At 42.1% G+C, this 27,693-nt stretch overlaps 1 non-coding gene across 1 annotated transcript; it reads right to left on the reverse strand.

Annotated features, from left to right (window-relative positions):
- Nucleotides 1-4,879: 4,879 nt before the first annotated feature.
- LOC114404293 lies at nucleotides 4,880-4,984 on the reverse strand. Its single transcript, XR_003664904.1, has one exon. It is a non-coding gene; the product is annotated as a small nucleolar RNA R71 (small nucleolar RNA).
- Nucleotides 4,985-27,693: the final 22,709 nt, after the last annotated feature.

Raw genomic sequence — 27,693 nt, forward strand, 5'->3', positions numbered from 1 at the left:
TTGTTATTTCAATAGTGTCATTAATGTCTTTGTAAAACCATGAACCCTCCTTCTCTTTTCTCACACTAAGGAGTCGTTTGGTAGGGGGAGAAGTTCTGAATTTCCTGAAAATCAAGGTTGAGAATCTTAGTTTTAATTTTAAAAATAAAATTCCTGAGAAATAATGCTTCTTGATAATATTTTTTAAAAAGTTTCCTACAAAAACTTTTCCATGGAAGAAGTGAGAATCATACTTTCACGAATTTAATTTTTCTTTTACTTCAGGAAAAATATCATATTACTCTTATTAATGTGGTAAATAATTAAAATAAAAGGTAAAAATATCACGTAACTCTTCAATTCTTAAAAAACTTAACTAAATGTTTATGATAATCAACTAAATAGATTTTACTGGTCCAGTAAATATGATTTTCGGGCATTAAAAAATTTCTCTCCAACCTAATGCTCTGGAGGGTTTTGTTCTCATTTTGGGAGAATTAAAAGGCTAATTGGGCTGCTTTTGGGCCTTGCGGGTTTAACTGAACCAATTTGTGCCTCGTAACTTAAATATAGCTCTTCAAGTAATGAAATAATGGTATGAAAGGTGCTAATGGGAAAAGTGAGCCATGGTTAATTTATTTATTTTTTGTTAACTTGTTTTCTGTTTTATCATATTTTCTTGTTTTAACCTTTCAGTTCATCAGGAGACAAAAAAATCCTGACTAATTTGGGGTTTGACTGGAAGTAAATAAAGTCGGACCATTGGAATTCTTTTAAAGATTATGAATTACTAAGAAAACATTAGATAAAATAGTGTAATTTTTTTTATTTTTGTTTTCTTTGGGGGGAAATATTAGAGTAAATGTTTTTAAGGATTGAAGTGATAAAAACTTAATCATAAGATTTAAAATGAAACGTCTATGGTGGGCAATAAGAACAGATAGAATGTCAATAAACCTCTTAAACATTGATAATTAAATACGTGTTTCTAAAATCTAATAAACAAATTAATTAACACACCAAAATAATAACAAATTCGATATCCTCACAACTAATAATGGAAACTAGAACGTATTTGATCAAGCTCAAATGGAGAAAGTCAACGGATGGTTGATGGAGTCAACAAGGGAGGAGAGAGTAACAAAGCCAAAGCAGTGGCAACAGGAAACAACGTGAAAAAGCCGCATAGGTCTGGACGTGCTGTCTCCAGCAAAACATATATAGCCCCCAAGCACAGTCCTCTTATTCTCATGGGGAAGGAAAAGGAGAAAGCCAATCAAAGCAATGTAACCCGTGTTCGTAACACTAATGGGGGGAAGAATCCGCAATTGACAAAAGGTGGGGAGCTTCACGCAGGAGGAAAAAAAAGTTTAAAAGGAATGTACTGCAACTCATTAAATACAAAGACCATGTGGGTGAGGTGTTAGTGAAGAATTTTGCTTCAAAGGTACCTGATGGTGTTGCGAAAAGAGAATTAGTCCCGGATGAAAGCTGAAGGCTTCTAAAGATGGCCTCCTACGGACAATTAATCTAGTGATGCTTATAATTTATCCGTTGTGAATGTGCATATAGACGAAGAAGTAGCAGCTTTTGTTCTTCAAAATAGGCAACTAGATAATGAAGTTAGTTACAAGGGGAGGCAGTTATGGAATGTACTGATATGGTAGGAGTGCAGGAATCTATGATGTAAGATTTGGAGCGTGAAGTCTCTCATGATGTAAAAGTAGTGATGTACCAAACTCAGCCACTCTTTAATTATGAATTTTATCAGTTGGAATTGTAGGGTTTTGGAGTTCTGATTAGGGATTTGATGAAGCGAAATAATTCTTCTTTCATTAACCTATTGAAGACACATAATAGTGGAGATAGGGCTAAGAATATCATTCGCAATATTGGTCATTGAGGCTCTTTTATCCAGGAAGCGAATGGCCATTAAGGGGTATATGGTGTTTATGGAGATCAGAGGACTGGAAGGTGGAGGTGATTAAAAGCTCGACACAACTGGTTCATATGAAAGTTAAATGGAGGAATAGCAGTGATTGGCTTCTTACAGTAGTGTGTGGGGCCCCTCAAGTTGCCCAACGACAGAACTTATAGGATGAGCTTTATGAGCTTGGCCGACAAGTGAATGGGAGTTGGGCTATCATAGGGGATTTTAATTGCACTTTTTCCCTATGGATAGTATTGGAGGTGTTAATATGCAAGGTCACCGAGATATGGACAAGTTTCATGAATTCTTACATCATGGGAACTTGTTAGATATGGGCTTTTAAGGGAATATGCTGACTTGGAGGAATGACAGAATGGGAGTGAGACTAGATAGATGCCTTATTAATCTTGACTGGAGATTGAAGTTTCAGGAGGGTGTGGTGGTCCATCTAGGATGGTTAAAATCTGATCAGAGGCCTATTCTCCCAAGATTAGAAAACCAAACTAGACGAAAGCAACATAAAAGACCTGTTTTGAAGCTATTTGGACCTTATATGATGACTTCCTGATGTGTCATTATTTTTTCTTATTTCTTAACTCTTTTTGTCATCGTTTTAATTACTGATTAGTCTTAATTGTCAAATTAATTATGCAGTTTTATCATTTGGGTCTACTTGACTAATTTTATGTTTTTTATTTAATTTCAGGAGAATTATAAGCAATTGGGCTTGGATCTGGAATTGGGTTGAATCGGCTTGGACTTGAAGAGAGCAGACAATTTTATTTTTTGTCCAGTTTTATTTTACTTCGTTTTTGGGCCTGGACTTAAAAGAGATTTATTTGTAAGCTTTGGTGCTGAGGACCTATATAATAGCACCGGGGTTTTAGTAGAACAGACTGTGGACATAGGAGAGAATTTTAGGGTTTTGCATTTTCAGTTACCGCTCAGCGCACTGTTCGCGTAGCAATTAAATTTCGTTTTCTGCTTCAATTGCAATTTCGTCTTTTTGCTTCTGTCTTTGAATTCGTTTTCATTTCTGCTGATTAATGGAAGACTAAGTCTCCAATGTTGTTTTCTCTTGAGGATCAAGCACAACTCTCTTTGAGGTTTTGTTATTACTATTGAATTCTGATAAGTTTTTCTCATTCAGCAATTGCTCTGTATTTGTTGCTATTAATCCATGCATGCTTAATGCTTGATTAATTTCCGTTGTGCTTAATTTACGTTCTTGCTTAATGATCATTTCGTTCATGCTTAATGGACATGTGAGAGGGATTAATTGGTGTATGTGTTGCTTAATCACATAATGACAGCCTTATGTTAATTTTCGCTTAGTCAATTAATTTCGAGTGGGATTAAGTGGTTGAACTGATTAGGGATAAATTCTCGTAACCTAGGATAAGAGACTTGTTTTTGAATCAAGGGAAACAAAATGTTTTGATTCTGATATTTTCTTATTCTAGTTTGCTTGCTGTTTAATTTACAAAACAAATAAACTCCCCCCCCCAATTCATTACTGTTGATTAACATATGTTATGAATGTTTGGTTGATCATTGCTCACTGAGAGACAACCTATGATCACTTCCTAGATACTGCATTTTTAATGTTTATTTGATTTGGGTACGACCTCGATCAAATTTGGCGCCGTTGTCGGGGAGTAGTGGTCCAAAGGTTCATAATAGTGTTTAGTTGTTTTGAGTGTAGCTCTGTTGTTTAGTGTTGTGAGTGTGTGTTGTTTTGTTTTATGCAGTGTTCTATTGTGCATTTCAGTCGCGTCCCCTGTTTAGCACTTCCCTGTTTCAGTTTTGTGTAATGCTGTGAACAGTGATTAGCGACTGAGAACTAGCGACTGATTTTGCAATTTAATTGGTGATTTATTTTTGATAGTTAGAGTTATTATTTTTGGCTGATTTTTTGTGTGGTGGTTTCTTTTGATCCATATTTTGTATGAAAAATACCAGAAGCACCTGGTGTGGCTGAATTTGAGAGAGACAAAAAATTTGGGAACTTGTTTTTAGCAAAACTTAAAACGGTCATAACTTTTGCTCCGGGTATCAGAATGACTATTATTATATATGCATTTGGGGTAGAAAAATTTTCCCATATTATGAAAATTGGCTTTAGCCAGTTGGGGCTTCCCAAACTCGAAAAATCAGTTGTTTACTAAGTTTTTTTTTCAAGTATTATTGTCTTATTTTTCTAAACTTTCCTTCGACAGATTTCCTAGTTAGACTTTGAATTTTTGTTTGAAATTTTTTGTGCTATCTTTTCATGATTTTAGGGTGTTGCTTACAAAATTTCAGCTCATTTGGATATCGTTTGACTATAGTTGTAGTTTTATCCCTCCCCTGGTGCTTGTTGAGAAACACATGATTTGCTGCATATAGTGCATGAGTAGGGGCAATCTAGGTGATTTACAACCCTTTTATCTTGAAATAGATAGAACCTTTCATTGATTACTTAGGAATAGTGTGCATCTTGGTCATTTTGTGCATTTTGAGCATTTTGAGCATTCTGAGTATTCTGTTGCTGGTGATTCTGAACATTCTGATTTTGAGCATTCGACTACTAATTTTCATACTGAGAACATGGCTCAACCCCCACCTCATGAGAGGACTCTTAGGGAGATGGCTATACCTAATTTCACTTATGAAAGCTTGTGCATTCAATATCCTGATGAGGGTGTTCCATATGTTCTCAAGACTGGACTAATACATTTGCTGCCCAAGTTTCATGGTCTTGCTGGTGAAGATCCTCATAAGCATCTTAAGGAGTTCCATATTGTCTATTCCACCATGAAAGCCCCTTATGTCCGGGAAGATCATATCTTTCTAAAAGCTTTTCCACATTCTCTGGAGGGAGTGGCGAAAGATTGGCTGTACTACCTTGCTCCCAGGTCCATTATCAGCTGTGATGACCTTAAGAGGGTGTTCTTGGAGAAATTCTTCCTTGCATCTAGGACCACTGCCACCAGAAAAAGACATTTCAGGCATCAGACAACTTATTGGAGAGAGCTTGTATGAGTACTGGGAAAGATTCAAGAAATTGTGTGCAAGCTGTCCTCACCACCAGATTTCTGAGCAACTCCTTCTGCAATATTTCTATGAGGGACTTAGCAACATGGAGAGGAGTATGATTGATGCTGCTAGTGGTGGAGCTCTTCGTGATATGACTCTTGTTGAGGCTAGGAATTTGATTGAGAAGATGACTTCCAACTCCAAAACAACTCAGTGCAAGAAATGATGCTATTGTCCTTAGAGGAGTCCATGAGGTGGCCACGGATTCATCTTCATCTGTTGAAAATAAAAAGCTTAAGGGAAAACTTGATGCCTTGGTCAACCTAGTAACTCAGCTTGCCATGAATCAGAAATCTGCATCTGCACCTATTGAAAGAGTCTGTGGTCTATGTTTTTTTGCAGATCACCATACAGATCTCTGTCCTTCTTTGCAGCAATTTGGAGTCAATGAGCAACCTGAAGCTTATGCTACAAACATTTATAATAGGCCTCCTCAGCATCAAAACCAACAAGAGCAGAATAATTATGATTTTTCAAGTAACAGATACAATCCAGGTTGGAGGAATCATCCAAATCTGAGATGGGCAAGCCCTCCACAACAACAACAGCCTGTCCCTCCTTTCCAGAATGCTACTGGTCCAAGCAGGCCATATGTTCCTCCTCCAATGCAGCAGCAACAGCAATAACAACAACAAAGACAACAAGCAACTGAGGCCCCTTCTTAACCTTCGTTAGAGGAGTTAGTGAGGCAAATGACCATCCAGAATATGCAATTTCAGCAAGAAACAAGAGCCTCCATTCAAAGTCTGACAAATCAGATGGGGCAAATGACTACTCAGTTGAATCAAGCTCAGTCCCAAAATTCTAACAATTTGCCTTCACAAACTGTGTAGAATCCGAAAAATGTGAGTGCCATCACCTTGAGGTCTGGCAAGCAAATTAGAGTGCCTCCACCAGTAGCAGCACCTGCACCTGAACCTGTCAAGCTTCATTCTACACCTGAAAAAGAGAATGAGATAGTTGCCTAAAAGAGAAAGCTTTCTGATTATGAGGGAGCTAACAAAAATTTTCATGCAGGTGGACCTTCTTCTAATAGTTCTGACTTGCAGCAGCCTCCTATCCCTCTTCCATTTCCACCTAGAGCAATTCCAAACAAAAAGATGGAAGAAGTGGATAAGGAGATCTTGGAGACCTTCAGGAAAGTAGAGGTGAACATACCTTTGCTAGATGCCCTCAAGCAAATTCCAAGATATGCAAAGTTTCTAAAGGAGATGTGCACCCACAAAAGGAAGCTCAAAGGCAATGGAAGGATTAGTATGGGCAGAAATGTGTCAGCTTTGATATGTAAATCTGTTCCTCACATTCCTGAGAAATGTAAGGACCCAGGTACTTTCTGTATACCTTGCATTATTGGGAACAAAAAATTTGAGAAGTGGTGATTCATGCCTCTGTCCATTTTCAATTCTTTATCTCTTGGACCTTTGCAATCTACAGATGTGGTGATTCATTTGGCAAATAGAAGTGTTGCTTACCCCGTAGGTTTCATAGAGGATGTGTTGGTTCGGGTTGGTGAACTTATTTTTCCTGCTGATTTTTATGTTCTTGATATGGAAAAGGGATTTTCCCGTGCTTCAGTTCCAATTATTTTAGGCAGACCATTTATGAAAACAGCCCGAACCAAGATAGATGTTTATGTTGGCACATTGTCTATGGAATTTGGTGATATTGTTGTTCATTTTAACATTCTTGATGCCATGAAACATCCATCTGAGGATCATTTTGTTTTTCGTGCTGAGATACTTGATCAGATTGTTGATGATTATATGTTTGATTTTGATTCTCGTCATGGTAGGAAACATCCATTTTTGTCTGATCTGCATACTTTTCATTCCTCATGCAATGAATTTGAATCTGAGTTTGAATTTGATCCTGTATCTGATTTTTATGCTGAGAGTAAATTTGAATTTGAGTTTGGTTCTGATTATCTGGGTGTTGTACCTCTTGATGTTGATTTTTTAGAGTCAAAATGCACTAACCATGTTGCAGGAAGTACATATACTTCTGACTTGCTTTATGAGGTACAGGCTGAGGAACCTTCTTCTTCTCCTACCCTGGTTCTTCCCACTGTTCAGCCACCACCCAGACCAGTGTTGAAGCCCTTACTAGCAAACCTCAAGTATTCTTACTTGGAGGACAAGGAAAAATTTCCAGTGATCATCTCTGCCTCCCTTGCTGCTAAGCAAGAGGAGAAGTTGTTGCTAGTGCTCAAGAAGCACAAGAAAGCCATTGGATGGACTTTAGCAGACATTCTTAGTATTAGCCCATCTACCTGCATGCATAGGATACTTTTAGAGGATGGAGCAAAGTCAGTGAGGCAGCCACAATGGCGACTTAACCCTGTCATTCTAGATGTGGTGAAAAAGGAGGTGACCAAGCTCTTACAAGTTGGAATCATCTACCCCATTTCTGAAAGTTAGTGGGTGAGTCCAGTCCAAGTTGTTCCTAAGAAGATAGGCCTCACAGTGATGAAGAATGAGAAGGATGAGCTTATCCCCACAAGAGTGCAGAACAGCTGGCGAGTCTGCATTGATTATAGGAGGCTCAACCAGACAACCAGAAAAAATCATTTTCCCCTGCTATTCATTGACCAAATGCTTGAGTGCTTAACAGGTAAGTCTCATTACTGTTTTCTTGATGGTTTTTCTGGTTATTTACAAATTCATATTGCTCCTGAGGATCAAGAAAAGACCACATTCACCTGTCCCTTTGGCACCTTTGCCAATAGAAGGATGTCCTTTGGCCTATGCAACGCCCCTAGTACTTTCCAGCGGTGTATGCTTAGCATTTTTAGTGATTTTTTAGAGAGTTGCATAGAGGTGTTTATTGATGATTTTACTGTTTATGGATCCTCTTTTGATGCATGTTTGGACAGTTTGGATAGAGTTCTTAGTAGATGCATTGAAACTAACCTTGTGCTGAATTTTGGAAAATGTCACTTCATGGTAGAACACTGTATAGTTTTAGGGCATATCATTTCCAGTAAGGGCATAGAGGTAGACCCTGCAAAGATAACTGTTATTTCATAATTGCCTTACCCCTCTTGTGTGCGAGAGGTTCATTCTTTTCTTAGCCATGCAGGGTTTTATAGGCGCTTTATCAAGGACTTTAGCAAAGTGGCCCTTCCACTATCCAATCTGCTGCAAAATGAGGTGAAGTTTGATTTTGATGACCGGGGCAAGGAGGCTTTTGATTGCCTCAAGCGTGCGTTGACTACCACCCCTATCATTCAGGCACCTAATTGGACAGCCCCATTTGAGCTGATGTGCGACACATCCAATTATGTATTGGGGGCTGTCCTTGCTCAAAAGATTGACAAGCTTCCTCGAGTGATCTACTATGCTTCCAGAACTTTGGATGTTGCCCAAACAAATTACACTACCACAGAGAAGGAGCTATTAGCGATAGTTTTCGCTCTTGAGAAATTTCGTTCATATTTGCTTGGTACTCGTGTTATTGTTTATACTGAACATGCAGCTCTGAAGTACCTGTTGAAGAAGGCTAAATCAAAGCCTAGATTGATCAGGTGGATGCTTTGGATCCAAGAATTTGATTTGGAGATCCGTGATCAAAGCGGTGCATAGAACCTCATGGCTGACCACCTGAGTAGGATTGAGCGTGCGTCTGAGGACTCACCCATTCGGGATGATTTTCTGGATGACCATTTGTACATTCTGTATAATATTTCTGATTCCTTCCCCACTCCTTGGTTTGCTAATATTGTGAATTATTTGGTTGCTTCTGTTTTTCCTTCCTTAGCATCTAAAGCTCAAACTGATAAAATTAAAAGTGATGCTAAGCATTATATTTAGGATGACCCCTATTTGTGGAAGTTGTGCAGTGACCAGGTTATTAGGAGATGCATTCCAGACCATGAGATCGACACAGTCCTGTAATTCTATCATTCTTCCGCACCAGGTGGCCATCTTGGCATACAGAGGACAACTCACAAGGTGCTTGACTGCGGTTTCTATTGGCCCATCATCTTCAAGGATACGTGGAGAATTTGTAGCACTTGTGAGCCTTGTCAGAGAGCAGACGACTCACTTTCATGGAGACAACAAATGCCTCAACAACCCATGTTGTTTTGTGAGGTGTTTGATGTCTGGGGTATAGACTTTATGGGGCCTTTCCCTGTCTCTTTTGGTTTTGTTTATATTCTCCTTGCTGTTGATTATGTTTCAAAATGGGTGGAAGCCAAAGCCACCAGAACTAACGATGCTAGGGTTGTTATGGATTTTGTTAGATCTAATCTGTTTTGCAGGTTTGGAGTCCCTAGAGCCATCGTTAGTGATCAAGGCACCCATTTTTGCAACAGATCCATGTATGCCTTGCTCAAAAAGTATGGGGTCGTGCGCAGAATTTCCACACCTTACCACCCCCAAACTAATGGGTAGGCTAAGATTTCAAACAAGGAGATAAAAAGGATCTTGGAGAAGATAGTGCAGCCGAACAGAAAGGATTGGAGCACCAAGCTGGATGATGCTCCTTGGGCGCATAGGACTGCCTGCAAAGCACCCATAGGAATGTCTCCTTATCGGGTTGTCTTTGGCAAGACATGTCATCTTCCTGTAGAGATAGATCACTGAGCCTACTGGGCTGTAAAGACCTGCAACTTCTCTATTGATCAGGTTGGAGAGGAAAGGAAGTTGCAACTAAGTGAGCTAGATGAGATCTGTCTAGAAGCCTATGAGAATTCCAAATTCTACAAGGAGAAGACCAAGAAGTTCCATGACAACTTGATAGCTAAGAAGGACTTCATGGTTGGACATAAAGTTTTGTTGTATAACTCTAGGCTCGGACTCATGAGTGGTAAGTTGAGGTCAAAGTGGATTGGTCCTTTTGTGGTGACTAATGTTTTTCCTTATGGTACAGTTGGGATCAAGAGTGAATCCACAGATAAGAGCTTCAAGGTCAATGGGCACCGGCTGAAACCATTCCTCACAAATCCTTCCTTGGTGGATTTAGTGGTGGAGGAGACCTCCTTACTTCACCCTACTTCTCTTTCTCCATGACTTAGGGAGTTTTCTTTTTCTGTCTCCTTCTTTACTTTTATTGCACTTGTCCAAATTTATTGATTGTTCTGTTTTCTCTTGATCTTATGATTGTGCTACATTGAGGACAATGTGTTGTTTAAGTGTGGGGGGGGGGGGAGAGATTGTTCTTTGTTTGGGGTTTTCTTGGTTAATTTTGTTACTTTCTAGGTTAATTTTGTTATTTTGGTTAATTTTGTTATTTTGGTTTTATGTTTTTGTGTACAACATTGCATGTTTCTCTTTGAATTCTAGGTTATGTATAGGTAATGGGTAATTGTTTTTGAAATAAGAGTTTCTTAGCATTTTGTGAATTGAAATCCTTGTTTTTCTCTACATGTCAAGTTAGTTTTGAAAGGTCGAATTGAAAGTGATAGATTTACCCTTGGTGAGATTTTGAGCCATCATCATCTATTTTATTCGGTGTGTTTTGCCCCATTGATTGCTTGCACAATAGCCTTGGCTTGACTCTTGTTGATACTTCTTGCCTCACATGCATGTTGGGAGATGATTTAGGCATTTTTGTTCTTATAAGCCTCTAGCCAAATGAGCCTACCTTGAATTAATTCCTGTGATAGCCTCTTTGAGCCTATGTTCCCCTTTCTTTGTTTTGAAGCTCATTACAAGCCTTAAGTGAAAAACTATGATCTCACCCTACCTTTAAAGAAATTTGGAGCTTTGTAATTGTTTGGGAATAAGTGTGTGTGTGTGTGTGTGTGTGTTGGGGGGGGGGGGGTGATGCAATCCTACCCCCCAAGGGTATTGGATAGAAGACTCCAAGAGGCTTGGGCTAGAGCTACTAAAGAAGGCCCTAGGGTTCTCATGAACCTTAGGGTAGATTTTTGAGCCCATGGGTCAAGGTTGGATCCACTCTTCTTTGTAAATATTAGAATAGGTTTTTTCATTCTTTTGGGCCTTGTATTTTGGCCATTCTAGTAGTATAGGGTTTTAGCCTTGTATTTCAGGGCATTTTGAGTAGTCTTTGTAGTAGGGACTTTTTTTTTTGTATTTTCATGTATTTTGTCATGGGGGTGAGCTTAGTTATTATAGGGGTGTGTAGCTAAGCTCTAGCTTCTCTTCTCAAGGAGGTGAGCTTAGTTATTAGAGGAGTGTGTGTAGCTAAGCTCTAGCTTCTCAAGGAGGTGAGCTTAGTTTTTAGATGGGTGTGTGTAGCTAAGCTCTAGCTTCTCAAGGAACTTTTCTCAAAGAAGCTTCTCAAGGAAGTTTTCTCAAGAAAGCTTCCCAAGGAAGTTTTCTCAAGAAAGCTTCTCAAGGAAGCTACCTAGTCTATAAATAGAAGCATGTGTAACACTTGTTGTAACCTTGATGAATGAGAGTCTTGTGAGACAAAACTCAAAGTTCAACTTCTCTCCCTTTTTTTATTCCTTCAATTTCGTGCTCCCCCCTCTCTTTTTCTCTCCCTCTTTCTTTTCCTCCATTGAAGAATCCTCTCCAAGCTTCTTATCTAAGGCTCTTCTTGGTGGTGAAGCTTCTTCTTCCATGGCTTATTCCCTAGTAGATGACGCCTCCTCTCACCTCTTCTCCTTTGTCTTCCAGTGTATCTCCATGGTGGAAAATCATCATTAAAGGACCTCATTGAAGCTCAAAGATCCAATCTCTATAGAAGCCCCACAAGCAAGCTTCCATCAAGTGGTAATTAGAGCACAAGAGCTTCAAGTAGGTGCTCCTTAAACCTCCATTAATTTTTTTGCTTTACCTTCTCTTCCATTGTTGTTTCTTCATTTTTCTCCATGTATCTCCTCACATGTCTTGTGCTAAATGTTGTTAACATTATTCTTTAGAGTTTCCACCGATTAAACTTGCTATAGAAGCTAGATTTGATTTTCTATGGTTCAAATTTCTTGTTCTTGTTCTTGAACCATGAATTGTGTTGAGTTTAGGTTCCTTTGAGTTTTGTCTTGTTATTTTTTGTGGCTGAAAAATAGACCATAAAATTCTTACAAAAATATTAAAGTAGAAGAAAACCTCAAAAATCTAGAGTGACTTGTTCACCTATTGTAGTTTTGTCATAGAAGTCATGTCTAGTCATGAAACTTGTCACATAAGATTTCTTATGTTGAGCTGAATTTTATTTTCTTGTTTCTTTGTCTAACTCATTTTTTTCATGAGTGTATGAAATTCTTTTAGCCTATTATTTGATTTGAGTCAAATCTTTCATGTTAATTAGTCCTTAACATGTTCATGCAAAATTCTTAGATAGTCTTTGATTGTGAACCTTTTCTTGAACTTTTAGGTTTCCTTATGATTGTGTCTATTGTGAATTTGAGTTTTGGTAATTGAATTGCTGGCTGAAATGTTGATCCTAAGTGAATATTGAACTCCTAAACTGTGGTAAACAATCCTAGTGAGTTCAACATACATAGAAAGGTTGAAAGTAAGCCCAAGGCAATCAATATAGCATGCTTAAAAAAAATCGCTGGTGCTGGCAGCTTGGACATACAAAATTGTAAAAATTACTGAGAATTGGTTACTTCGAAGTTTGAGCTGAAATTTTTACTGAATTTTCTACACATCTGGGAAAAAGTTAGAAAAAAAGAAACAAGTGATTTGGATAAAAGGAAAAAAATACGAAAAATCACACAAGTTGGCAGGAAAATCAGTATCCAGAAAAAAAAAGGTGAAAGGGAAGTGTGCTTGTTGTTTTGGCTCAAAATTTATTCTATAATTGGAAATTTCAATTGAAAATTAGTGTGAAGACAAGTGCCAAAGCTAGAGGTTTTTTTGAGTCTTTTTTTTTTCCAGTTTTTTTACTCTATTCTAGAGCCATTCTAAGTTTCTCTTTGAGTCCTAGCTTGCTTCTATGTCCTTTTCATTGCTTTAATTGTTGAATAATCCTTGAAAAATTGTCTTGTTAAAACTCCATTGGTTTAGCTTTCATTTCATTTTTTTTGGTCTTTGGTTATTGCTTGTCTCTTTGTTTCCTTGTTTTTGGGTTGCCATATAGGGAATTGGAAGGAGGATTGGTGCCATCCCTTGAAGAATTTGAGTCAAGAAGTAAGGGGCCAACCACCTTAAGAGCTATTGGACTAAGAAGCACTCCAAATTGAGTAAATCACCAAAGAGAGAACAACCACCAAAATTGAGGACCATTTTGTAATTTTGTAATTTGCAATTTACTTACCTTCATTTCTTTCAAGTTTTGTAACAAAAAGGCCTTTCATTGAAAGTGTGTTGGGAGCCTCCAATAGGTTACCAAACTTCCATTTGTGTGTAATAATTCTAGGCAATTTTTCCTTAGGATAATGAGTATTTTGTTGGGAACCTTGAATGTGGTCATCCAAACACTCTTAGGATTCGCCTAGTTTACATTTTCTTGCTTACTTTCATAGCTTATTTTCCTTTACCTTCCATTGTCAAACCACCTAGATAGCTTTCCTTTTACCAATTAGTTTTTTACCTTATCTTTCACACCTCTTTTAGTGTTTATTTTGGCTAGTTTCAACCATAGTTTCTTTTACCTTTTGTTTTAAAACCTCCAACTAGAAAGAACCACAACTTAGGAACCAACATGAGTCATCATTCATCTAGTGTTAATGGCAAGGGTACTAGTCATAAAGAATTTTTATCTAGAATCTTAGATGAGTTGAGTTCCCTCAAGTTATGGAAAGAAAAACAAGAGAGAAAAGAAAAAGGAAAAAAAGAGTGGAAGAAATAAGTCAAGATGAAAGAAAGAAAATCAGAGAGGAAGAAAGAAGAAAAATAATGAAAGAAATGAAAAGAGAAAAAAATGCCTCCTATAGTAGTCATAACTCTTGCAAGAGCCTAAGTGAAGAACTTCATGACTATTACGAAGGAAGGCATAGGTCACATCTTAGACCTCACTCCTATAGAAGAGAAAAGGAAAGAAAGGCTCAAGAGGCTAACATTAACCTCCCATACTTCCATGGGAAGGACAATGTAGAGGCTAACTTAGATTGAGAGATAAGGGTAGAGCAACAACTTAAAAAGAAGTCTACTTCAAAATCTTATGGCTTTCACTCTTATCCAAAGAAAGACCAAGGTCAAAGCATCTTAGGGGTGACACCTTCTAAGCCCAAAGATGATAAAGGGAAGACAATAGAAAAGCAAGCCCCTAAGGCTAGTATGCAAGAGAAAACTAGCTCTATAAAGTGCTTTAAATGTTTTGGAAGAGGACACATTACTTCTCAATGCCCCACCACAAAAACCATGATTATGAGGGGCCAAGACATTTATAGTAGCCAAGATGAGGCTATTACTTCACCTTCTTCTAGTGAAAGTGAAGAAGCAAAAGGGGAAAAATCTAGTGAAGAAATCTACCCCCAAGAAGAAGGACAACCATTAGTGGTTACAGAGAAGTGTAAGGAGGTAAGTGTCTCCTCCAAGAGTTTAGCTAAGAAGGAAACTCATTTTACAATAAAGACAAACATTAAAGAAACTTTCCCTCTTAGACAACCTCCACATTTTCTCTTTTTTAAAAAGACACTTGCTAGCATTGCCACACCTCTTGGGCTTGAGTTTATTCCTCAAGTAAACAAGTTGTTGGGTGAGGGTTTGGTTTGCAAGAGATTAAAGTCTTGTGCTTTGTTGGGGCCCAAAATAGGTATTATTAGGCACCAAGTGCCTAAAATAGGTGGTATGATGAATGTTTTGGATGGTGCAACCCTCTTTTGTAAAATCACTCGTGCACCCAACATCTTCATGGTGTGTGCACATAGGGACCCATTAGGTAGGTTTGTTCTTATTTTTAGTTTCAATACAAACTTAGGTACTCATATGGGACACCTTAGGTTTGTCATACTTTTTGGTAGGAATAATCAATATGAAAATATAGAAAAAAGGTATGTTTTATTGCGTTACTTTTCTTAATTTTTCAAATAGTGATCAAGGGGTTCCCATGAACCCTAAGAGAATAAAGGTCATTCCTGAGTGGCCCACTCCACCAAGTATAAGAAAAATTTGGGGCTTCCATGACTTAAAAAACTTTTACAAAAGGTTTGTCCCATATTTTTCTATACTTGTAGCACCACTCATTGAGTTGGTGAGGAACCAAGTTCCTTCTTGGGAAGATGTTCAGGAAATGGGTTTTTATACCTTACCCTACTCTAACATACCCAACACCACTAATACATATGTGTCATACCCTAATTTCGTCCGGGGACCTTTGCTTGATGACATGCGACCTTTGCTTGGTCCTTGTAAGGTGCTTGGCACCCATCATTAGGCAATTTGTGAAATTCCGGGACATGCCGGAAGACAAAAGAAAATATTGATGCACAATCCGTAAGGTTCCGTGACACACCGGAAATCAAATGGAAGCATCATTGCATAATTAGTGAGGTTCCGTAACATTCCGTAAGTCAAAAAGGGGATGATTATGTAATCCGCAAGGTTCCGTAACATTACGGAAAGAAAACAAGTATCGTTACGAAATTCGTAAGTTTCCGTAACTTTACGAAAAAAGAATCACCAAAAAAAGCAGAGGGGGTGTACTTAGTAAAAATGGGGGTGCAAATAGCAACCAGGCCCACTTGGGCCCTCCAGAAGATTCCTCTAGAAGGCTGTTGCTTCTGGAGGAAGCAACCTGGCTCGCCTGGGCGAGCTGAGCTCGCCTGGGCGAGCTGGGCGCCAACCATCTCCCCTATTTTGCTATAAATAGGGGAGGAAGTGAGAAGGAAAAGGGTTCAGCCCCTTAGGCACTTCTCTCTCTTTCGAATTTGCTTGGAAAAATTGTTTCCGTGAAGAAAATCTAAGCCGAGGCGCTTCCGAAACGTTTCCGTAACGTTTTCCGTGAGGAATTTCGCAAAGGTTTCGACCGTTCTTCGACGTTCTTCATTCGTTCTTCATCGTTCTTCGATCTTCAACGGGTAAGTACCTCGAACCAAGCTTTTCAATTCATTCTATGTACCCGTGGTGGTCCACATTGTGTTTTGTGTATTTCTATTCTCGTTTCATTTACTTTTTATACCCCCTCTTGACGTGCTTAAGCCATTTTATTTAAGTCATTTCTCGCTTAACCTAAAAATAAAATAAGTTTCCACCGAACGTTTGAATTGTATTATCCGTTAACTTCGGTTAAAATGAATTCCGACCGTTCGGTCGTGCCGTAACCACGTTGGAAATAAAAAAAAGAGGTAAAATAATAATATAATAATCAAAAAAATATCTTTTAGTAAAATAAAACGGAAAATCAATCGGACGTTTTCTCTTTGGGATTCCTCATTCTTAATTGAATTGACTAATAACTAAAGTGAAATTAAGGCTAAAATCAACTCGCCTAGTCAAGCTCGTCCATAAAAATAGGTTTTTGAAGTTTGTCATTTCAATTTCTTACTAAGTAAAATGGATCATTCTCAAGGTCCAACGCCTTAAAATGATCACCACTTAAGTAAAAAAGAATCACTTGATAAGAAAGAACTACGTAGGTCTGATTTCCTCATCGCAATTGAGGAATACGTAGGAGCAAAGGGAAACACCCTTGTCGACCACAAAAAGAGAAAAAATATAAAAAGGGTATAAAGGATATAAGGACATAAAAGGGAATGTAAAAATCAAAGTCATATTTGCACATTCGATTAAGGGCTGCCGTCCCTTGTGACGGACGTGTGGGGTGCTAATACCTTCCCCGTGCGTAAATACAACTCCCGAACCTTTCACTTAAAAGTTCGTAGATCGCGTCTTTTCCGGTTTTTCCGACGTTTTCCTCAAATAAACGTTGGTGGCGACTCTGCACGTATTCCGTTCGTGGAACACGCATCCCGCGAGTCACGCGTCTCCCTCCCGCTGAAGGGTAGGTTGCGACAGTTGGCGACTCCACTGGGGACTGTTTTTAGAGAGTTAGGCCATTTAATCTTGTGCAATGTTTTACCGTGACTTAGCCCTTTGTTGGTTTCCCTTCATTATGTTCTTGTGTATATAAACTCTTTGTTGCTTTTAGTGCGTTTTAAAATGTATGCATGAAGTAGATATTTATTCATTTGATGCACACAAACACCAACACTATTTGCACACACTGTGAGTGAAAAAGGGCCCTATACCCGGGTTCATGGGAACATAAGGAGTGGAGGTGAATCTGTGATCATGCTAGGTCTCCGACTTGCTTGATTACAGTGAACCCTCATCTAGAGCTTTTCTCTTTGAAAACTTATTGTTGCTAGTAGTCCCTACTGCTGCAATATGTTCTTCGAAGAGGATAATACCTCTAGAAACCATCAAGAGAGATATGACTACCTTGGGGGGTTATCACTAAATGCCTAGTTAGTTCTCTCCCTTATAGGTCCCTTAAATAGGGGGCACGAAGCGAATACGCTGCGTGCCATTTTTCACAACTGCCATAAGTATCATATACCCTTTTGCTTATGTTCAGTGAATATTGTCATACTATGTACATTCCCGCATTGCGTCTTTTGCATATGCATCGCATATGGGTTCTGTCTTGATCCCCTCTGTAAACAAACCAACAGAGGGTCCGTGTCGCCTTCTTAAAAACGTATGTTGGGGCACTTTGCTACCCCTAGACGTTGTATCTAAGAAGGAGACAATTCCTCGGGCCCCCGCATTCCTTGATTGCATCTGTGTCATATGCATTCCTTCTTGCATTCATCCATTCCACCCATGAGATATCGGAGTTTTGATTTGCACCGGCTTTTTGTCTCACCTTAGTAAGCATGGGAACAAATCAAACCGGCAAGAGGTTTTACCAAGTCAAGGTTAAAAGCCTAGATACCACCAGCATCAAGGAATTAAGGCGGTTGATGGAACCTCTCCAAATGCAAGCCTTCCGCAAGACTTACGGAAAGATCTTAGAGTTGACCATAGCAGAGGTATCCATAGAAGCCATTGCATCACTCACCCAATACTACGACCGGCCTTTGAGATGCTTCACGTTCGGAGACTTCCAATTAGTACCAACCATTGAAGAATTTGAGGAAATTCTAGGATGTCCTCTCGGGGGAAGAAAACCATATCTTTCCTCCGGGTGTCTCCCCTCTTTGAGTAGAATTGCAACTGTGGTCAAGGATTCAGCAAGAGGTTTGGACCGCATAAAACAGACTCGGAACGGCATAGCGAGCCTGCCACGGAGGTACCTAGAAGACAAGGCGAGGGGTATGGCCAATCAAGGAGATTGGGTCCCGTTTATGGATGTGTTAGCTTTGCTAATTTTTGGGGTCGTCCTCTTTCCAAACGTGGATGGTTTGGTGGACCTAGCAGCAATCGACGCTTTCCTTGCATACCACCATAGCAAGGAAAGTCTGGTGGTAGCTGTTCTGGCAGATTTATTTGACACATTTGACCGAAGGTGCGAAAAGAGTAGCGCACGGATCATCTGTTGCTTGCCCGCCCTCTGTGTTTGATTGGTTTCACACCTATTCCAGCAAGACACGAGGCATCCATGTCCACTCCAGAGCCATCGCTCGTGTACTGAAAAGAGAAGAATAGATTGGGACCAGCTTTTGGCCGGGATAGGAGGTAGAACAATCAATTGGTTCCCCCGATGGAAGGAAGGAAAAGAAGGAGTCCTTTTCTCATGTGGAGGATACCCAAACATTCCGCTGATAGGAACGAGGGGTTGTATTAACTACAATCCCGCGCTCGCTATAAGACAACTAGGGTACCCCATGAGGGGAGCACCGACGGAAGAAAGCATGTCTCCTTTCCTTGTGAGGGATTTCAGCGCACAAAATTTCAAGGCTATACAAGCAATCCATAAGGCATGGGGAACCCCGTTAAGGAAAGATCAAGAACTTAGGGGCATTCGTAATGGCATCATTGGTGGGTACCATGAATGGCTGAAAGTTCATATGCGAGGTTTAGATTGGCTCGCCAAGTTAAAAGTCGTCAGTGAAGAGAGTTTCGAAGCACCGGAAGAGGACGAGGAAGTCCAAGCTCTCAAAAGCGAGTTAGGAAAGGCAAAACTTGCCAAGGAAAAGTTCAAATTGGCCGCTACACACATCCGGAGGGAGTGTGCCGGATTACGGGAAGAGAATGCAACTACCGCGAGAGCCCTTGAACAAGAGACCAAGAGGGCTTGCAAGGAAGAGTATGGCCGTAACAAATTTCGCGGAGCTCTGTGGGGTAGCAACAGTGAACTCAAGCTGCGAAGGGAAGAGAGGGACCAGTCGCGAGCACATAGCATGGTCTTGAAAGAGGAGTTAGTTGCCTGTTCAAGGTCCAAAAGGAGCTTGTCTCAGCGTTTATGCGAGACGGAGACCAACATGCTAGCTATCATCGCCAAGTACCAAGAAGAGTTAGGCCTGGCCACGGCCCACGAGCATAGGATCGCGGACGAGTATGCCCAAGTATATGCGGAAAAAGAGGCTAGAGGAAGGGTGATTGACTCTTTACACCAAGAGGCAACCATGTGGATGGATCGGTTTGCTCTTACCTTGAACGGGAGTCAAGAACTTCCCCGATTGTTAGCCAAGGCCAAGGCGATGGCGGATACCTACTCCGCCCCCGAAGAAATTCATGGGCTTCTCGGCTATTGTCAGCATATGATACACTTAATGGCCCACATAATTAGAAATCGTTAGGAAACTTGTATGGTCTCTCAGACCTTGACTAGATACGACTTTCTTTTTTAAATAAAATGAGTTGGTCCCATGTTTCTACTCTAAAAAGCTTGTGCGAATCAAATCACTCCTGCATTTCATCTCTACCATGCATTTTTTCTTTCTTTACCCACTCCTCACGTTTGGTTTTTTAGGGAAAAACACCATAACTAAACGCGCCACAAGGCATCCCTATCGCACCAGATCCAAATCTAGAACGATGGGTGATCAAGAGGAGACACAGGAACAGATGAAAGCCGACATGTCGGCTCTGAAAGATTAAATGGCTTCCATGATGGAAGCCATGTTAGGGATGAGGCAGCTCATGGAGAAGAATGTGGCCACCGCTGCCGCTGTCAGTTCGGCTGCCGAAGCAGACCCAACTCTCTTGGCAACTGCGCACCATCCTCCCTCAAACATAGTAGGACGGGGAAGGGACACACTGGGGCACGATGGCAACCCTCACCTGGGATACAACCGAGCAGCTTACCCTTATGGATTGCCGCCCAACTACTCACCACCCGTCTTGCAAGACGATGCGGGCCATATTGCTTCTCCCGTCCTTGAAAGAGAGCCTCCTCAACAGCCCGACGAGGTCCACAAAGACCCTTAAGACTATGCTCGAAGGGATGTCGAATTCTATCTCCCAATCCCCGAAGGGCCGGCACCCAGCACGTTGCCTCAACCCAACATCACGACGCAACCAATAGTTTTGTCCACGGAAGGACCGCCCCCGGCAACTGAAGAAAGGAGGAAGCTCGATCTTCTCGAGGAAAGATTGAGAGCCGTGGAAGGATTTGGGGATTATCCGTTCACAGACATGACGGATCTTTGCTTAGTACCCGATGTTGTTATCCCCCCGAAGTTCAAAGTGCCGGACTTCGACAAGTATAAAGGGACGACCTGTCCCAAAAACCATCTCAAGATGTACTGTCGCAAGATGGGCGCACACTCTAAAGATGAGAAGCTATTAATACACTTCTTTCAAGATAGCTTGGCCGGAGCCGCGGTAGTGTGGTACACTAATTTGGAAGCTTCCCGTATCCGTACTTGGAAGGATCTGATTACTGCCTTCCTAAGGCAATATCAGTACAATTCCGACATGGCTCCCGACCGCACCCAACTGCAGAATATGTTCAAGAAAGAGGGCGAAACCTTTAAAGAATACGCGCAGCGGTGGAGAGATTTGGTGGCACAAGTAGCTCCTCCCATGGTTGAGAGAGAGATGATCACCATGATGGTAGACACTCTGCCAGTGTTCTACTATGAGAAGTTAGTAGGTTACATGCCGTCCAGTTTTGCAGACCTAGTATTCTCCGGGGAAAGAATCGAGGTAGGATTGAAAAGAGGAAAGTTCGATTACGTTTCCTCCACGAGTGCGAATGCCAAAAGAATCGGGACAACATGGGCAAAAAGGAAGGAAGGAGATGCCCATGCCGTCTCTTCAACGCCCGCATGGGTCAAACCCCCGCAGACACCTCATGGTACCCATCAGTACGCGCAACATCACCCGAGCTTCTCGGCTCATACCGGGAACGCCTCTAGTTCAGCACCCGTGCAGCCTAAGGCACCCACTCAGAGGGAAGCTCCCCAAGTTCCAACTCCAAACACGACTCGCCCGGCCGGTAATTCCAACGCAACAAGGAACTTCCCTCCGAGGCCATTTCAAGAATTCACCCCACTCCCAATGACGTACGAAGACCTCTTGTCGTCCCTCATCGACAACCATTTGGCCGTGGTAACTCCCGGAAGGGTCCTCCAACCCCCTTTCCCAAAGTGGTATGATCCTAATGCAACTTGCAAATACCATGGGGGTGTCCCGGGGCATTCCGTTGAAAAATGCTTGGCCCTTAAATACAAGGTCCAACATTTGATGGATGCTGGATGGCTGACCTTCCAAGAGGATTGACCCAATGTGAGAACCAACCCGCTCGCCAATCATGGAGGGGGAGCGGTTAACGCCGTTGAGTCCGATAGGCCGCGCAAGTCTAAACCTTTAAGGGATGTGGCAACCCCTAGGAGGTTTATCTTTGAGGCCCTACAAAAGGGAGGTGTGATTCCCCATAGTGGGTGTAAGGAGGATTCCTGTTTGCTGCATTCCGGCGAGCTGCATGACATGGAAACGTGTTTGGGAGTAGAGGAGTTGTTACAGCAGATGATAGATCAAGGTCGACTAGAAATTGGCAGTGAAGGAAGAGAAGAGCAGCACATATGCATGCAGTCCACGGATGGGAGCAGTGTTGCGAAGCCCAAACCCTTGGTGATATACTTCACTAAAGGCATAGCTTCACAAAAGCCCGGACACCTCTTAGCAGCTAAACCTGTTCCTTTCCCATACCAAAATAGCCACGCAGTCCCATGGAGATATGCACCTCCGAGGGGGAAGGAAGAAGAAGCCACCGACGTCAGCTCGTTGTCGGCTAAGGTAACAAATATCACGGGACTGAGTGGTGTGACCCGTAGTGGTCGTGTGTTTGCGCCTCCGGACCTACCAGTCCAACCCGCGGACGTCAAGGGAAAAGGAAAAGTGGTGGAGGAGCAAGATGGTGAAGGACCCCCCACTTCGAATAAAGATATTCCGGCGAAAGGTCTTCCGGAGAAAAAGGATGGTAAAAAGGAGGTGTCGCTAGAGGAAGCCAGTGAATTCCTTCGTATAATTCAGCAGAGCGAATTCAAGGTTATCGAACAGCTCAACAAAACTCCGGCCAGGGTCTCGTTGTTGGAGTTACTCATGAGCTCCGAGCCTCATCGGGCTCTGCTAGTAAAAGTTCTGAACGAGGCCCATGTGGCCCAAGACATCTCGGTAGAAGGTTTCGGAAGGCTGGTCAATAATATCACTGCCAACAACTATCTCGCCTTTGCCGAAGAAGAAATCCCTGCCGAGGGGAGAGGGCATAACAAAGCTTTACACGTATCGGTCAAGTGTATGGACCATATCGTAGCCAAGGTGCTCATCGATAATGGTTCCAGTTTAAACGTGATGCCTAAGAGCACTTTGGAGAAATTACCATTCAATGCTTCCCACTTAAAGCCGAGTTCAATGGTGGTTCGTGCCTTCGACGGCACCCACCGAGAGGTTAGGGGAGAGATCGATCTCCCAGTACAAATAGGCCCTCACACCTGTCAAGTCACCTTCCAAATAATGGATATTAACCCCCCCTACAGCTGTCTGTTGGGGTGCCCGTGGATCCACTCAGTAGGAGTTGTTCCCTCTACACTCCACCAAAAGTTGAAATTCATAGTGGAAGGGCATCTGGTCATCGTATCAGGCGAGGAAGACATCTTGGTGAGCTGCCCATCCTCTATGCCTTATGTGGAAGCCGCAGAGGAATCGTTAGAAACCGCTTTCCAGTCTTTTGAGGTGGTAAGCATTTCCTCTGTGGACTCCTTCTCTGGGCAGCCTTGCCTGTCCGACACAGCGGTAATGATGACCCGAGTTATGTTGGGGAACGGTTACGAACCCGGAATGGGTTTAGGCAAAGACAACGACGGCATAACTAGCCTGATAAATGCCAAAGGAAATCGTGGGAAGTATGGTTTAGGCTATAAGCCCACTCAGGCGAATATGAAGAGAAGCACCGCGGGAAGGAAAAGCAGTGGCCAAAGCTCGCAGTTGAGACAAGAAAGTGAAGGAAGCCCGCCCTGCCACATAAGCAGAAGCTTTATAAGCGCAGGTTTGGGAGACGAAGGTCAAGTGGTCGCGATATACGAAGATGATGTCCCGAGTACATTGGATTTGGTACGGCCATGCCCTCCTGATTTCCAGCTGGGAAATTGGCGAGTGGAGGAATGCCCCGGCGTTTACGCAACGAGCATAATGTAAACCTTTACGGTTTTAAAAGCTCTATAGTTGGGCCTAGGCTTTAGAGTTTTTCTTTTGTTAAGGCTTTGTGTCTTTTGTTTTTGAATTTATAATACAAGGATCTTTCTTCATCTGTTCCTACGTCTCTACCCATTCTCATTCATTTGCATGTTTACTTCTTTATTTCTGAAACGGCAGATCCGATGACGAGTCCCCCAAAGGTACTAATACCTGGGACCCGCTTATCAGCTTCGAGCAAGAAATCAGACAAACGGAAGATGAAGGAAACGAGGATGTGGGACTTCCCCCAGAATTAGAAAGAATGGTCGCCCATGAGGACCAAGAAATGGGTCCTCATCAAGAAGAAACAGAACTAGTAGACTTAGGAATTGGCAATGGAAAAAGGGAAGTAAAGATAGGTACAGATATTACCGCACCTATCCGTGAAGACTTAATAATCCTGCTAAAAGATTACCAAGACATCTTTGCTTGGTCATACCAAGATATGCCCGGTTTGAGTTCTGACATTGTACAACACCGATTACCCCTAAATCCCGAGTGTTCCCCAGTAAAGCAGAAACTGAGAAGGATGAAGCCCGAAACATCCTTGAAGATAAAAGAAGAAGTGAAGAAGCAATTTGACGCTGGTTTTCTGGCCGTCGCTCGGTATCCAGAATGGGTTGCCAACATCGTACCGGTCCTTAAGAAAGATGGGAAAGTACGAATGTGTGTGGATTATCGGGACCTGAATCGGGCCAGTCCCAAGGACAATTTTCCTTTGCCACACATCGATATCCTCGTGGATAACACGGCCAATTTCGCTTTATTTTCCTTCATGGACGGTTTCTCCGGCTACAATCAGATAAAGATGGCGCCAGAGGATATGGAAAAGACTACCTTTGTCACCCTGTGGGGGACGTTCTGTTACAAGGTGATGTCCTTTGGACTCAAGAATGCCGGGGCAACTTATCAACGGGCCATGGTAGCTTTGTTCCATGATATGATGCATCAAGAGATCGAGGTCTACGTGGACGACATAATTGCTAAATCTAAATCCGACGAAGAACACCTTGTCAACCTGCGGAAATTGTTCGAAAGGCTCAAGAAATATCAATTAAGGTTGAACCCCGCCAAGTGTACCTTTGGGGTCAAATCAGGGAAACTGCTTGGTTTCATTGTAAGCCAGAAAGAGATAGAGGTAGACCCCAAAAAGGTAAAGGCTATCCTTGAGATGCCGGAACCACGTACTGAGAGGCAAGTTCGAGGTTTCCTGGGACGCTTGAATTATATTGCCAGATTCATATCGCAGCTCACTGCCATTTGTGAGCCGTTGTTCAAGCTCTTACGCAAAAACCAAACTGATCGCTGGAATGAGGATTGCCAAGAGGCTTTCGGAAGGATCAAGAAGTGCCTTATAAATCCTCCCGTGCTTATGCCACCAGTACCTGGAAGGCCTCTCATCTTGTACATGACAATCTTAGACGAGTCAATGGGGTGTATGCTGGGGCAACATGACGAATCCGGAAAGAAAGAGCGCGCTGTTTACTACCTGAGTAAGAAGTTCACGACCTGTGAAATGAATTATTCCTTGCTCGAAAGAACGTGTTGTGCTTTAGTATGGGCATCCCATCGCCTAAGGCAGTACATGCTGAGCCATACTACCTGGTTGATATCCAAGATGGACCCGGTTAAGTACATCTTAGAGAAGCCAGCTCTCACAGGACGAATCGCCCGGTGGCAAGTCCTGCTATCCGAGTTTGATATAGTTTACGTCACCCAAAAGGCGATAAAAGGAAGCGCCTTAGCAGATTATTTGGCTCAACAGCCTCTTAACGACTATCAGCCCATGCATCCTGAATTCCCGGATGAGGACATCATGGCCTTGTTTGAGGAAAAATTGGACGAAGATCGGGACAAATGGACCGTATGGTTTGACGGAGCGTCAAACATTCTAGGCCACGGCGTTGGGGCAGTATTGGTCTCTCCGGACAATCAATGTGTACCTTTCACAGCCAGGCTAGGATTTGACTGCACCAACAACATGGCCGAATATGAGGCATGTGCCCTAGCCGTCCAGGCAGCAATGGACTCCAATGTTAAATTACTCAAGGTATACGGCGACTCAGCGTTGGTAATCCATCAGCTGAGAGGGGAATGGGAAACTAGAGATCCCAAGATGATACCCTACAAAGCCTATATCAAGGAATTGGCTAAAACCTTTGATGAGATCTCTTTCCATCATGTTCCCTGCGAGGAAAATCAAATGGCAGATGCGCTTGCTACTTTGGCGTCTATGTTCCAGCTAACGCCGCACGGGGATTTACCCTACATTGAATTTTGGTGTCGCGGCAAACCTGCGCATTGCTGCCAAGTAGAAGAGGAACGGGACGGTAAGCCTTGGTATTTCGACATCAAGCGATATGTCGTAAGCATATAATACCCGCCAGAGATTGCCGACAATGATAAGAGGACATTGAGAAGGTTGGCGGCCGGTTTCTTCATGAGCGGAAGCATATTGTATAAGAGAAACCACGACATGACACTCCTGCAGTGTGTAAATGCCAGGGAGGCAAATCACATGATCGAAGAAGTCCATGAGGGCTCGTTTGGAACGCACGCCAACGGGCATGCTATGGCCAGGAAGATCCTAAGAGCAGGTTATTACTGGCTTACCATGGAAAGTGATTGTTGTGTCCATGTAAAGAAATGCCACAAATGTCAAACGTTCGCAGATAATGTCAATGCTCCACCGCATCCTCTGAATGTCATGTCCGCCCCTTGGCCTTTCTCCATGTGGGGAATAGATGTCATCGGGGCCATTGAGCCCAAGGCCTCGAATGGTCATCGCTTCATCCTCGTAGCGATAGATTATTTCACCAAGTGGGTCGAGGCGGCTTCCTATACCAACGTCACGAGGGGTGTGGTGGTCAGGTTCATTAAGAAAGAGATCATCTGTCGATATGGTTTGCCAAGGAAGATTATCACGGACAACGACACCAACCTGAATAACAAGATGATGGGGGAAATGTGCGAGGAGTTTAAAATCCAGCATCACAATTCCACACCCTACCGGCCAAAGATGAATGGAGCCGTGGAAGCGGCCAACCAAAATATCAAAAAAATTATCCAAAAGATGACCGTGTCATACAAGGATTGGCACGAAATGCTCCCATTCGCATTACACGGTTACCGAACTTCAGTGCGAACGTCAACTGAGGCAACGCCGTTCTCATTGGTATATGGGATGGAGGCTGTGTTACCGTTTGAGGTAGAAGTCCCGTCATTAAGGATCTTGGCGGAATCCGGATTAAAGGAGTCAGAGTGGGCTCAAACGCGTTATGACCAGCTCAACCTCATTGAGGGTAAGCGCTTAACGACCATGAGTCATGGGCGTTTGTACCAGCAAAGAATGAAGAGTGCGTTCGACAAGAAAGTACGCTTGCGCAAGTTCCATGAGGGAGACCTTGTCCTAAAGAAAATGTCCCATGCTGTCAAGGACAATCGAGGGAAATGGGCCCCGAACTACGAAGGGCCTTTTGTTGTGAAGAAGGCTTTTTCCGGAGGAGCCCTGGTGCTTACCAACATGGATGGCGAAGAGCTACCTTCACCCGTGAATTCTGATGTCGTCAAGCGATATTATGCTTAGAATCTGGGGCAATTAAGGATGTCGCTGCATGTTCTTTATCTTTATGTGTTTTCTGGATTTCCCCCAAGGATTTCCCGTCTGTTGTATCTCTTGTTACAATCTTTTCAAAGAAATGAACGTGGATTCGAGGCTTTAGTCCTCACGTTGGTTTCAAACCTTGCGTTGATTTGTGATCACCTGAGCCCTTCCGCTCAGTTCATGGGATGCCCCAAGCGCTTAATTAAAATTGAACCTAAACCAACTTTCACTAAAATTTGCTGCATTTGAAAACATTCATGCATACGCATACGCATGCATATTGTTGTGGTAAAACAGGGGCAGGATCATCTTGAGCTACCTTCTGGGGTGGGGACAAAACATGGATAGCAGAAACCAATCAAGGTAAGACAATAACGCGGTCAAGATTGGCCAAACCTGGTTGTTTATTACTTGCAGGTACTTAGGAACAGATGCAGGTGGGGATGGGGTCACAACCGACTGATCGTTGCCCTTTTCTCTGCGCTAGACAAGCAGAGAACGTCGCTGCAAGGCAGCCTCGTATCCTTTGTATTCGCAGTTGTCTTTTACTATTTGTTAGTGCTTAGCTTTACTTAGTTTTAAAAGATTGGCTAAAATTTTGTTAAAACATAAGCACTTAGACAATGAAGGAAAGCTGGAGTTGCTGCACATGATGTCTAACATTATGTCAAGGAATCAGA

This window comes from Glycine soja, chromosome 2 (genome assembly GCF_004193775.1).
Source record: "Glycine soja cultivar W05 chromosome 2, ASM419377v2, whole genome shotgun sequence".
NCBI lineage: Eukaryota > Viridiplantae > Streptophyta > Magnoliopsida > Fabales > Fabaceae > Glycine > Glycine soja.